The sequence below is a fragment of the Carlito syrichta genome, unplaced genomic scaffold, assembly GCF_000164805.1.
Source record: "Carlito syrichta isolate Samal-C Ts95f unplaced genomic scaffold, Tarsius_syrichta-2.0.1 Scaffold315473, whole genome shotgun sequence".
Classification (NCBI taxonomy): Eukaryota; Metazoa; Chordata; class Mammalia; order Primates; family Tarsiidae; genus Carlito; species Carlito syrichta.
In genome coordinates this window covers 809,227-823,124 of record NW_007259569.1, presented here as the reverse complement: position 1 = coordinate 823,124, position 13,898 = coordinate 809,227, and the positions used below count along the sequence as shown (strand labels likewise).

General features: G+C 34.1%; 1 protein-coding gene across 1 annotated transcript in view; it reads left to right on the top strand.

Annotated features, from left to right (window-relative positions):
- Nucleotides 1-13,898, top strand: part of TBC1D8B (TBC1 domain family member 8B) — a 79,668-nt gene that overhangs the window by 38,985 nt on the left and 26,785 nt on the right. The window lies entirely within an intron of this gene.

The following is a 13,898-nucleotide window of genomic DNA, read 5'->3' as shown; positions in this document are numbered from 1 at the left end:
GTTTCTCTTACCATTATTTAGAGATTTTGTTAACGATATATACAAAATACCAGTCAGTGTAATCTTTGCTTGGAAATATTTTTTAGTTGTCATAATGTTCTATTTCTACTTAAGATTTTTATCTTATCAGTGATGAGGAATATTGACCCATTTTAGTATCTGTACATACCTAACTTTAATGATAGTACATTTTAAAAATTAGTAAAGGGAAAACTTTTCAAACAAGAGTAGTTCTATTTGAGTTCTAAATAACAGAAATTGTAGCTATATTCTATTATAGCTACACCTGTCATACTGAAACAAAGATAAAAGTTGCATTCTAAATTTTAACAAACCTAGTAAATTTTGTACAAACAATACTTTTTGATTTAAATCTCAAAGAATCTGAATCAACAAGTTAAACATGAAGGACTTTAGGAAATTTTTCCTGTGAGTATCTCAAAGATGTGATACAAAGAGCAAATACTCCCAGAAGTAATTGAGATTATGCATGAATATGAGTTGTGTCCAAATTTTTAAATAGGTGTATATTACAATGTTCCACACTTTAGTAAGTTATGCCTAAGACCTGCGTGCATAAACAGGTGTTGTAAAATTCCAACAAAATGCTTGATAAACATATTAATCTTTTACTTTTATTGATAGATATAATCAAGAAATATTACTAAATAAGGTGGGTTTTAAGAATTGTTAAATGAAAGTTAAATGGGCCCTTTTACCTTAGTTTTAAGCAAGGCAGCCTAAGATTGGAAGGCACTACTGAAGATCTGTTGCTTGATACTTTTAAACTACATTATGAATGAATTACAGAAACTATGGAATGCCAAGAAAGGTAGAAATTGAACTTATGCCTTAAAGTGTTTAGATGGGCAAATAAGTATCTTCTACAGATTATTAAAACATATGTAAACATACTTGTTTCATTGGTTCTCATAATCAGCACTCTTACTTTCTAAGTTTTTAAACCAAAGTAATAGATTTTTCTCCTACACAAGAATGCAGCTAGAAATAGTAGTTTAACCCACATAACTGGTTTTTGCTTGCCTTGATGATAATAAGGTAATGACTGTAATATAAATTTAGAAAGATTTTTAGCTGTGGGGGTAGATTTATTTCTAAGTTAGAAAACTGAAACTTTGTTAAAAATGAAATTAGGCCAAGCACAGTGCTCATGCCTCTAATCCCAGCACTTTGGGAGGCCAAGTAGAAGGATCCCTTGAGGCCAGGAGATCAAAACCAGCCTGGGCAACATAGCAAGACCTCATCTCTACCTAAAACAAAAAGAATTAGCCAGGCATGGTGGTGCATGCCTGGAGTCTCAGCTACTTGGGATGCTGAGGCAGGAGGATTGCTTGAGCTCAGGAGTTCGAGGCTGCAGTGAGCTATGATTGTGCCATTGCATTCCAGCCAGAGGAACAGAGCAAAATCCTGTCTCTAGAAGAAGGAGGGGGAGCAGGGGGGAGAGAAGGACGGAAGGAAGGGAGGAAGAAAGGAAGAAATTAGCCCCTAATTTTACATTGTGGACTATGTACAGGAGCCTTCTGATATTTGAAAGAAGCATTTCTTTGTATTTTCTGTTTTAATTTTTGGTTTTACAGGTCAACTTCTTCTACCTCAACCATCACTTATTGTGCTGAGTTTAAGAAATATTCTAATTTAAATATAATATTTTGTAGAAATTTACACGTAAAGAAATATTAATGTCTGCTGTCTTTCCTTTACTGTTAGAGCCATATGCTGATTCTAAGTCAGTGTCAGATACCAAAAACCAAACAGGTTGAGAATACCTGCTATATCTGTTAACAACCTTTGTTGTTTTCTAGATGTGATTGGATTTTGCTCAGGCACTAAATGTCTGTTGAGTGCCAAGTTTATTTCAGTCATAAGTGTGAGCGCTCAAATAAATGGATATATATGGATCTAAATTATATATAACATATAAATTACACATAAATATATAAATTGGTATGACTTTGGGGTAAAATCTTCCATTCAAAAGAGCCAGAGCAACAAAAAAGCTAAAAAATTTAAGCTTAGTTTCTTGAATAATCTACATTGCTATACTCTTCAAAAAGTTTAAACATTAAATTGCTTTAAGCTACCATTTTTGAAGGTGAAGGTTTTAATGTGACTTATGAATACTTAAGAGCTAATCATGGATAGGATTGGCATAGTTGTCATCCCTCCTATAAATTCATGTTTGAAGTTTCATCACTTAAGTTATTTCTTTTCTCTCTTGGATACTTTTCCTATAGTTTGGAATAATAGATAAACTGGTGATTCAGTCATATGGTTTAAACTAAAGGAATGTACCATGCTTGAGATTTAGACTACAACCATGAATTTTTAATCTGTAGTTGCAAAACCATAATTTCCCATTAAAACAGCTAAACTTAATATTAAGTAGTAAAGTATGTGATTTGTAAAAATAAGTTTTAAAAAAAAAAAAGAAGGGAACTATTGCAATTTGAAATCTATATTCACTAATCATTACTATTTCCTTTGTCATCTTCTTCTACCTTACTTTTATATTTATCTATTGATTTGATTACTGATTCTTAACTCTCCATGAATCCTATCTTAATGTCCAACCCTACCAGGGCTTATACTAGCTTCTTGAACTTCAAACTGAAATACCACTAGACTCCTCTACCCTAAACTGCTACTTTTCTTCCACCTCAGTTATGGCCATTTTTCATCTTGCTTAAGCTACTAAAGTTTAAGGGATGACCTTAGTGAGCCTTTTTTTTAAGCATCCCTAGTAGTAGCTTGAGATAGCTGGTGTAATTATAATCCATAGAAAATGAGTAACTAATATGTTTTAAAAGTAAAACTTTGGAGATCATAAAATTTATATGAAAATTCGAGGGACTTGAATAGCCAAAACAGTTTTGAAGAGGAAAAACAAAGTTGAGGACTTATTATTTCCTAATTTCAAAACTTACTATATAGCTATAGTAAACAAGACATTGTGATACTGGCATAAAAGTAGATATAAATCAACATAATAGCATTGAGAGTGTAGAAACAAACCCTTACATTTATGGCCAGTTGATTTTCAACAAGGATGCCGAGTAATTTAAGGAAGGAAAGAACAGTCTTTTTAACAAATGGTATGGAGATGATGAATATCTATATACTTAAAAAAAAAAATGACAGGCAGATGTTGGATTTTTTCCTTAAACCATATCCAAAAGAATTAACTCAGAATGAATCAAAGACTGGAATATAAGAGCTAAAACTATAAAACTCTTAGAGAAGACATAGGAATAAATCTTCATGACCTTCAATTAGGCAATTATTTCTTAGGCATGACACCAAAAGCATGTGAGAAAAGAAAAAAATAGATACACTGAACTACATCAAAATTAAAGCCTTTTGTGCTGCAAAAGATACTATCAAAAATGTGAAAAGACAACCCACAGAATGGAAGAAACTCTTTGCAAATTCTATGTCTGATAAGGGACTTCTATCCAGAATATATGAGGAACTTCTTATCAGCCAACAATAAAAGGCAAACAACCCAATTTTTTTAAATGATCAAAGGACTTAAATAGAAATTTGTCCAAAGAAAATATGAAATAGCCAATAAACACATACAAAGATTTTAGTATCACTAGTCATTTGGGAAATACAAATCAAAATCATAATGAGATGCCAATTCACACCCACTAGGGAGGCTATAATAAAAGAGACAGATAATAATAACTGTTGAGGAGGATGTGAAGAAATTGAAACCCTCATACACTGCTATTTGGAACATAAAATGGTATACCACATTAGAATAAATATGGGAGTTCCTCAAAATGTCGAATATAGAGTTACCACGGGACCTAGCAATTCCACACCTAGGTATCTACCCAGAAGAACTGAAACTATATGTTTACGCAAATACTTGCACATGAATGTTCTTAGTAGCATTATTCATAATTGCTAAAAAGATCTCAATATCCATCTGATGCATGGATAAATGAAATGTGACATATTCATTTAGTGGAATATTATTTGGTGATAAAAAATAAATGAAGTGCTCAAGGCGAGTGGATTGCCTGAGCTCATAGGTTCAAGACCAGCCCTGGCAACTTGGCACAACCTTGTCTCTACAATAAATTTAAAAATTAGCCGAGTGTGGTAGCACGTGCCTGTAGTTCCTGCTACTTGGAAGGCTGCGGCGGAAGGATCGCTGGAGCCCAGCAGATTGATGCCTTGAGTGTACCATTCTATTCCAGCCTGGGCGACAGAACGAAACTCCAACTAATAAATAAATAAATAAGTACTGATACATGCTATAATGTAGATGAACTTTGAAAACATGCTAAATGAAAGAAGTCATGTACTAATGACCACATATTATATGATTCCATTTATATGAAAAGGCAAGTATATAGTGATAGATTAGTGGTTATTTGGGGCCTGAAGGGAGGGGGAGGGCAGTGAGTAGTTCATGCAAATGGTTAGGGAATTTCTGGAATTTTTTCCCTTCACTTTTTAGTTGATACACAATAATTGTACATATTTATGGGGTACAGTATGATATTTCAATATATGTATGAGGGGGACCATCAAAACCCCAGAATTTATTTATAAAAAGTATGTGTTTATTCTTACATGTTTAAACTTTAGTCACCTTGAAAGTATTCTCCATTTGATGAAGTACACCTATCCAGATGCTTTTTCCACTGCTCAAAACAGTTTTTGAACTCGTCAATTTTGATGCCTTTTAGTGTAGCTGCCATTTTTTGTTTCACCTCTTCCACATGGGCAAAACGTCTCCCTTTGAGGACTTTTTTTTCTGGGGAAACTGAAAAAAAGTCACTCAAGACGAGATTGGGTGAATAGGGAGGTTAGGGCACAGGGGTCATGCCACTTTTTGTCAAAAACTGTTGAACACTTAGCACATTGTGGGCAGGTGCACTCATAAATCACTCATTGTGAAATGGGCAAACATGTTGAAAGAATCTCAAAAAAAAGAAATTCCACCTTTGGGAGGCTGAGGTGAGTGGATTGCCTAAGCCCGCGGGTTCGAGACACGCCTGGGCAACTTGGTGAGACCTCATCTCTACAATAAATAAAAAATGAGCCAGGCGTGGTAGCGCACGCCTGTAGTTCCAGCTACTTGGAAGGCTGAGGCAGAAGGATCGCCGGAGCCCAGCAGGTCGAGGCTGCAGTGGCTGGGAGCGGCCACTGCACTCCAGTCTGGGTGACAGAGTGAAACTCCAACTCAAAAAAAAAAGAAATTCACTGAAGCCGAACGCAGACTTTCCTATTCCCTCTCTCTATACTTTTCAGCTTCTAATCGTAATTTTACTCCCTACTTCTATGAGCACAATATTTTTTACCTCCTACATGAGTGAGAACATAAGGTATTTATCTTTCTATGCCTGACGTATTTTACTTAACATAATGTCCTCCAGTTTTATGCATGTTGCTGTGAATTTCATTATTTTTATGCTGAATAGTATTCCATTTAGCAAATATATCACATTTTCTTCATCCCATTCATCTGTTGGTGGACATTTAGGTTGATTCCATATCTCAGCTATTATGAATAGTGCTGCAAGAGACATGGGAGTGCAATTATCTCTTTGATAAACTGATTACCTTTCCTTTGGATAAATACCCGATAATGGGATTGCTGGATCATATGATAGTTATAATTTTAGTTTTGTTTTTTTTTTTTAGAAATTTCCATACTGTAAGAGGTTGTCCTAATTTACATTCTAACCAATAGCGTATGAGTTTTATTTTGTCAGTGCTTGTTATTTTTTGTCTTTTGGACAATAGCTATTCTTACTAGGGTGAGATAATATCTCATTGCAGTTTTGATTTGCATTTCCATGATGATTAGTGATGTTAAGCATTTTTTCATATGCCTGTTGGTCATTTGTATGTCTTCTCTTGAGATATGTCTATTCAATTCATTTGCCCATTTTTGAATTGGGTTAGCTGATTTTTTTGCTGTTGAATTGTTTGATGAAGAGTTTGCAAATATTTTTTTCATTCTGTGGATTGTCTCTTAACTCTGTTGTTTCCTTTGCTGTACAGAAGGGATATAGTATAGTTGGGATATAGTTCCATTTGTCTATTTCTAGTTTTGTTGTCTGTGTTTTTTTACGTATAAAATCTTTGCCTAGACCAATGTTCTGAAGTGTTTCCTCTGTTTTTATGAGGAATTTTACAATTTAGACTCTTAATTTAAATCTTTAATCCTTTGGACTTGATTTTTTAATATGGTGAGAGATAAGGATCTAGTTTCATTTTTCTTCGTATGGATATCCAGTTTTTCCAACACCATTTTTTAAAAAGACAGTCCTTTCCCTAATGTTTGTTCACAATGCCTTTGTCAAAAATCAGTTGGCAGTAAGTACATGAATTTATTTCTGGGTTCTCTATTTTGTTCCATTTGGTTTGTGTGTCTTTTTTATATCAATACCATGCTGTCTTGGTTACTAGAGCTTTGTATTATATTTTAAAGTCAGGTAATGTGATGCCTCTATCTTTGTTTTTGTTGTTGTTCCTCGGGATTTATTTGGCTGTTTGGGATATTCTGTGGTTCCATACAAATTTTAGGATTTTTTTTTCTACTTCTGTAAAGGCTGTCACTGGCATTTTGATAGGGATTGCATTAAATCTGTAGATCACTTTGGGTAGTATGGTCATTTTGACCATATCAATTTTTCCTGTCAATGAGCATGAGATATCTTCCATTTTTTTGTATTCCTTTTAAGTTTCTTTCATCAGTGTTTTATAGTTTTAATTCTAGAGATCTTTCACCTCCTTGGTTAAATTTATACCTAATTTTTTTTATTTTTGTAGCTATTATAAATGTGATTTCTTTCTTGATTTCTTTTTCAACTAGTTCATTATTGGTGTGTGGAAATGCTACTAATACTGCATGTTGATTTTTGTGTCTTGAAAATTTACTGAATTCGCTTGTCAGTTCTAAGAGTTGTTTGGTGAACTCTTTAGGTTTCTCTCTATAAGATCGTGTCATTTGAAAACAGAGACAATTTGATTTCTTTTCTTTTTTTCCATTTGTATGACTCTTATTTCTTTTTCTTGTCTAATTACTGTGGCTAGGACTTTTTGTACTCTGTTGAATAAGAGTGGTGAAAGTAGATATTCTTGTCTTGTTTCAGTTTTTAGAAGACGACTTCCAGCTTTTTCCCATTCAGTATGATGTTAGCTGTTGGTTTGCCATATGTGGCCTTTATTTGTTGAAGTACATTCTTTCTAAACTAATTTGTTGAGTTTTCTTATCATGAAGTGATGTTGAATTTTATCAAATGCATTTTTTTGTTTCTATTGAGATGATAGTATGGTTTTTATCCTTCATTTTGTTGATGTGATGTGTCACATTTGTTGATGTGCATATGTTGAACCATCTTTACATGATCCTACTTGATCATGATGTAGTATTTTTATGAGGTGGTGTTGGATTTTGTTTCCTAGTATTTTATTTAGGATTTTTGCATCTGTATTCATCAGATTGGTCTGTAGTTTTCGTGTGTGTGTGTGTGTGTGTGTGTGTGTGTGTGTGTGTGTGTGTCTTTTTCTGGTTTTGGTGTCAGGATAATGCTGGTCCAGTATAATGAGTTAAGAAGACTTTCCTCCTCTTCAATTTTTTTTTTGTAATAGTTTCAGAAGAATTGGCATTAATTCTTTAAAATTTGATAGAATGCAGCAGTAAAGCCATCTGGTCCTGAACTTTTCTTTGTTAGGAGATTTTTTTATTACTGATTCTGTCTTGTTACTGGTTATTGGTCTGTTCAAGTTTTATATTTTTTCTTGGTATACAACCTGGTAGGTTGTATGAGTCAGGAATTTATCCATTTCCTTATATAGTTGTTCATAAGTCTCTAATAATCTTTTGTATTCCAGTAGTATGAATTGTAATATCTCCTTTTTTCATTTCTGATTTCATTTATTTGGGTCTTCTCATTTTTTTTCTTAGTCTAGCTAATAGTTTGCTGGTTTTGTTTGAACTTTTAATTGTTTTAATTTTTCTTTACAAAAACAACATTTTGCTTTGCTGGGAGTTTTTTTGTATTTTTTTCCTCTCTATTTCATTTTGTTCTACTCTGATCTTTATTATGTCTTCTAATTTTTTGTTTGCTTTGTTCTTGCTTTTTAGTCCTTGAGGTACACTGTTAGGCTGTTTGTTTGAAATCTTTCTATTTTTTGATGTAGGTATTTATTGTTATAAACTTTCTTCCTAGTCCTGAAGTATTTTCCGTGTGCTGAAAACAAGTGTATGTATTTTGCAGCTGTTAAAGTGTTAACATGAGGATGTTTCTAAATTCTAAGTATATATGTCCCCGACTATTATTGTATTGAAGTCAATCTTTCTCTTTAGCTCTAATAATACTTGCTTTATACATCTGGATCCTCCAGTGTTGGGCACATATATATTTAGAATTGTTATATCTTATTACTGAATTATTTATCATTATATGATGATCTTCTTTGTCTCTTCTTTATGTTTTTTCACTTAAAGGCTATTTTGTCTAAGTATAGCTAATCCTGCATGTTTTTGGTTTCCATTTGCATGGAATATATTTTTCTTTCCTTTTTTTATTTTAAAAATGCAGGGTACAATTCGGGGTTGGGTATGCAAATAGTCATTATGCAGGTACCCTTGTTGATGAGATGTGCATCTCTCCCTTCCCTGGTAGTTTCCCACTACTGTCAATCCCTTTCTTATAGTATTGTGATTATTGTTCAAGGTCTGCTTATGTGTGAGAACATGTGGTACTCAGTTTTTTGTTTCTGTGATAGATCACTCAGTATTATAGACTCTTAGTTCATCCAAGTTGCTGCGAAGTTCATAATTTTGTTCTTCTTTATGACTGTATAATATTACATCATGTATATGTACCACATTTTTTTATCCAGTCCTCTTTCAATGGGCAGCATGGTTGGTTGCATGTTTTTGCTATTGTGAATAATGCTGCAATAAACATGCATGTGCAAGTGTCTTTTTCATAGAGTGATTTGAGTTCCTCCAGGCACATTCCCAGTAGGGGAATTCCCAGTAGGGTTGTATGAAAGTTGATTTTTAGATCTTTTAGTAATCACCAAACTATTTTCCACAGATGTTGTACTAGTTTACACTCCCACCAACAGTGTAGAAGTGTTCCCTTTTCCCCGCATCCTCTCCAACATCTGTTGTTTTTTGAGTTATTGATGATGGCCATCCTGATTGGAGTTAGGTGATATCTCAGTGTGGTTTTAATTTGCATTTCTTTGATGATTGGTGAGGCTGAACCTTTTTTTCAGGTATCTGTTGGCTACTCATATATTTTCTTTTGAGATATGTCTACTCATATCTTTTGCCTACTTTGCAATAAGGCTGTTTGTTTGTTTTTTTTCTTTTTGACATGTTTGAGTTCCTTGTAGATCCTAGGTGTTAGCCTTTGTCAGATATACAGTTGACAAATATTTTTTCCAAGTCTGTGGGCTATCTCCTCACTCTCTTCATGGTTTCTTTTGCTTTGCAGAAGCTTTTCAGTTTGATGAGGTGCCACTTGTCTATCTTATCTCTTATGGCATGGGCATTTGGGGTTTTGATCAGGAATTCGTGACCAGTTCCAATTTCCATAAGGATGTCTCCTGCACTTTTGACGCTTCTTATAGTTTGAGGTTTTACATTTAGGTCTTTGATCCATTTAGAGTCAATTTTTGTGTATGGTGATAGGTAGGGGTGCTGTTTTAATCTACTGCATGTGGTCAGCCAGTTTTCCCAGCACCATTTACTGAATAGATTCTCCTCTCCCCAGTGGTTGTTGTTGGAGGCTTTGTCAAAGATGAGTTGGTTGAGAAACTGAGGTTTTGCTTCTGGGATCTCTGTCCTGTTTCATTGGTCTATATGCCTGTTCTTGTACCAATTCTAGGCTGTTTTGATCGTTGTAGCCTTATAATAAAGTTTAAAGTCTGGAAGTGTGATACTTCTTGCTTTGTTTATTTTGCTGAGGATTGTTTTGGCTATTCATGGTCGTTTATGTTTCCATATGAATTTCTGTGTTGTTGTTTTCAGGTCTGAGAAGAATGATGCTGGTAATTTAATGGGTATTGCATTAAATCTGTAGATTGCCTGGGGTAGGATGGACATCTCAACAATGTTGATTTTTCCAATCCATACGCATGGAATATTTTTCCACTTGTTTTTATCATCTTTGATTTCTTTGAACAGTGTTTTGTAGTTTTTGTTGTAAAGGGCTTTCATTTCTCTGGTTAGGAAGATGCCAAGGTATTTCAGTTTTTTGTGGCTATTGTGAATGGGATTGTGCTTTTTATTTGGGTTTCTGTTTGTTTACTGTTGGTCTGTAGGAATGCAACTGTCTTTTGCACATTGATTTTATACCCTGAGACTTTGCCAAAGTCTTTTATCAGTGCAAGGATGTTTTTGACAGATTTTCTTGGGTTTTCAAGGTATAAGATCATGTTGTCTGCAAAGAGGGATAACTCAACTTCCTCTTTTCTTATTTGGATACCCTTGATTTCCTTCTCTTGTCTGATTGCTCTAGCTAGGACTTCCAACACTATGTTGAACAGGAGGGGTGACAGTGGGCAGTCTTGCCTTGTTCTGATTTTCAGGGGAAACGGTTCAAATTTCTGTCTGTTTAGCAGTATGTTGGCTGTAGGTTTCTTGTAGATGGCTCTTACTATTTTGAGGTATGTTCCATTTTGCTTAGGTGTTTGAGGTTTTCTTTTCCTTTAACTTTTATTCTGTGTATGCCTTTACAGGTGAAATGAGTTTCTTTTAGGCATCATATAGTTGAGTTTATACAAACACTAATCTACTGTCTGTCTGTAGACTTGAGTTTTCTTGATATTTCATAAGACTGGAATGGCACAGTATGATGTCTCTTATGTCTGGTTTCTGCTGATCATAATATATCTGAGGTTCATCCTTGTCATAAAATATATCTGTGGTTTATACCTTTATATTGCTGAGTAGTATTCCTTGTATGGATATACCAGATTTGTTTGTCTATTCGTCAGTTTATAAGCATTAAGCTGTTTTCAATTTTTAGTAGTTATGAATAATGCTGCTGAGAGTATATGTGTGCAAATTGTAGTATGGATATATTTTCATTTCTCTTGGATATATATTAATATCTAAGAGTGGAATTGCTGAGTCATGCGGGGTACATTTGTGTTTAACTTTTTAAGAAACTATTTTCTAATAGGGTGAACAATTTTACATGCCCATTGGTGATATCTGAAGTTTCCTAGTCTACAATCTTGCCAACATTTGTTATTATATATTTCTTTATTATAACCTTTTTAGTGCATGTGATATGCTATATCATTGTAGTTTTAATTTACATTTTTCTAATGACTAATGCTATTGAATATGTTTCATGTGCCTTTTATCCTTGGTTTTTTAAAGGATAATTTTCTGGATGTAGACTCCTTGGTTGAATGTCTTTTTCTTTCAACATTTTGAATATGTCACTTCACAGTTTTCTGGTCCCCTAGATTTCTGGTGAGAAGTCCACCTTTGAGCTTAGTGAGACTCTCTTGTACATGATAAATTATTTTTCTCTTGTTGCTTTCAAAATTCTCACTTTGACTTTTGTCAGCTTGATTATGATCTATGTAGATGTTGCTCTCTTTGAATTTATTCTACTTGGAGTTTGTTGAGTAGATTAATACTTTTGTGAGATTTGGGGAGTTTTTAGCCATTATTTTTTCAAATATTCTTTCTGTTCTTTTTTCTCTCTTTCTAGGAATATCTATGTTATATATATGCTTGATGGTTTCCCACAAGTCTCTGAGGTGCTATTCATTTTTCTTCTTTCCTTTTACTTTATTTTTTCTAACTAGATAATCTCTACTGACTTATCTTCAAAAAATGTTGATTCTTTTTTTGACTAGTTCAAATATACAGTTGAGCCTCTCTAGTGATTTTTTTCAGTTACCATACTTTTCAGCTCCACAATTTGATTTTAAAAAGTAATAATTTCTGTCTCTTTATTGATATTCTCTATTTGATGGGACATAGTTGTCATAACTTCCTTTATTTTGTTTTGGTTAATATACTTTTTTAAGAGTTGTTTTAGGTTTATAGAATAATTGAACAGAAAATACAGACAGTTCCTATATACTTTCACCTACCCTCTACCTTGTCCACAGTTTCTCCTATTGCTAACTCCTTGCACTGGTATAATACATTTGTTATGATTGATGAACCAGTGGTGATACCTTATTATTAACTAAATACCATAGTTTACATTAGGGTTCATTCTTTGTGCTATACAGTTTTATGGGTTTTTCCAAATGCATAATACTATATCCACCATTACAATAGTATATAGAATAGTTCCTCTGCCCCACAAATTCCCTGTCCTCCACCTGTTCATCCCTCCCCTTAGCCCTTGGCAATCACTGGTCTTTTTACTTACTCTATAATTTTGGCTTTTCTAAAATATTATATAGTTGTAATACCATATGTAGGCTTCTCAGATTGGCTTGTTTCATTTAGCAGTATACATTTAAGGTTCTTCCATGTCTTTTTGTGATTTGGTAGCTCATTTATTTTTATTGCTGAAAAATATTCCATTGTCTAGATGTATCACAGTGTGTATCCATTCACCAGTGAAGAACACCTTGGTTACTTCCAATTTTTGGCAATTAATGAATAAAACTGCTAAAAACATTCATGTGTAGATTGTTCTATGGCCATAAGTTTTCAACTCATTTGGGTACATACCTAGGATCACAATTGCTGGATCATATGGTAAGACTGGTGTTTAGCTTTGTAATAAACTGCCAAACCATTTTCCAAAGTGGCTGTACCATTTTGCATTCTCATCAGCAATGAATGATAGTTTTTTCTTACATCCTCATGAGCACTTGGTATTGTCAGTTTTTTGGGTTTTAGCCATTATAATAGGTGTATAATTTGTTTTAATTTGCAATTGTCCAGTGACATATGATGTTGAACAACTTTCATATGATTATTTGCCATTTATATCTTCTTTGGAGAGGTGTCTGCTTAGATCTTTTGCCCACTTTTCATTAGGTCTTTTTTTAATATAGTTTCCTTTAGTTCTCTGAATATATTTATGATAGCTGCTTTACATTCTTTGTTTGCAAAATCCAACAGCTGAACCCCCTCAAGGACATTTTCTGTTTGTTGTTTTCTTGTTGTTTATTAAAGTTCTTTTCTTTAAAAAATTTTTTTTAATCTTTTTTTTTTTTAATTTTTGAGTTGGAGTTTGCCAGACTGTTGCCCAGGCTGGAGTGCAGTGGCATATTCACGGCCACCCCACCATTGACCTGCTGGGCTCCGGCAATTCTTTCGCCTCAGCCTTCCAAGTAGCTGGAACTACAGGCATGTACTACCACATCTGGCTAATTTTGTTTATTTATCGTAGAGATGAGGTCTTGCCAAGTTGCTTGGGCTGGTCTCAAACCCTTGGGCTTAGGCAATCCTCTCACCTCAGCCTCTCAAAGTGCTGGGATTACAGGCTAAGCCACCAAGCCTGGCCTTTTTTTTTTTTTTAGTTTTTAAGCTTGACTTTTTTGGGTCATCCCCTGAGTCAGTCAGTATAATTTAGTGGTCATCCAGTGATAGATCAGAAGATTTCCTTAAATGCCTTATGCTATTAAATCTTCCACCTTTTTTCCAGGGGGATTTTTGTGTGAAGTTATACCTCAAACTTCAGACAATTTATAAATCATCCTTAGCTTTAATTTTCTCCTTTCAAAGACAGCCAGAGTTGAGGGTCTAGAGCCTTCTTCTGTCCCAATTATTTCTAGTCATACTGAGACTCTTGTACATGTGTGCATACTTCTAGTTCCCCAAGAATATGTTGGAGCCTTTCAAAGTTCCATATGGGTTTGGGTTTCCAGGTCTTCCTTTTCAGTTTTTAACCAGACTCTTATGT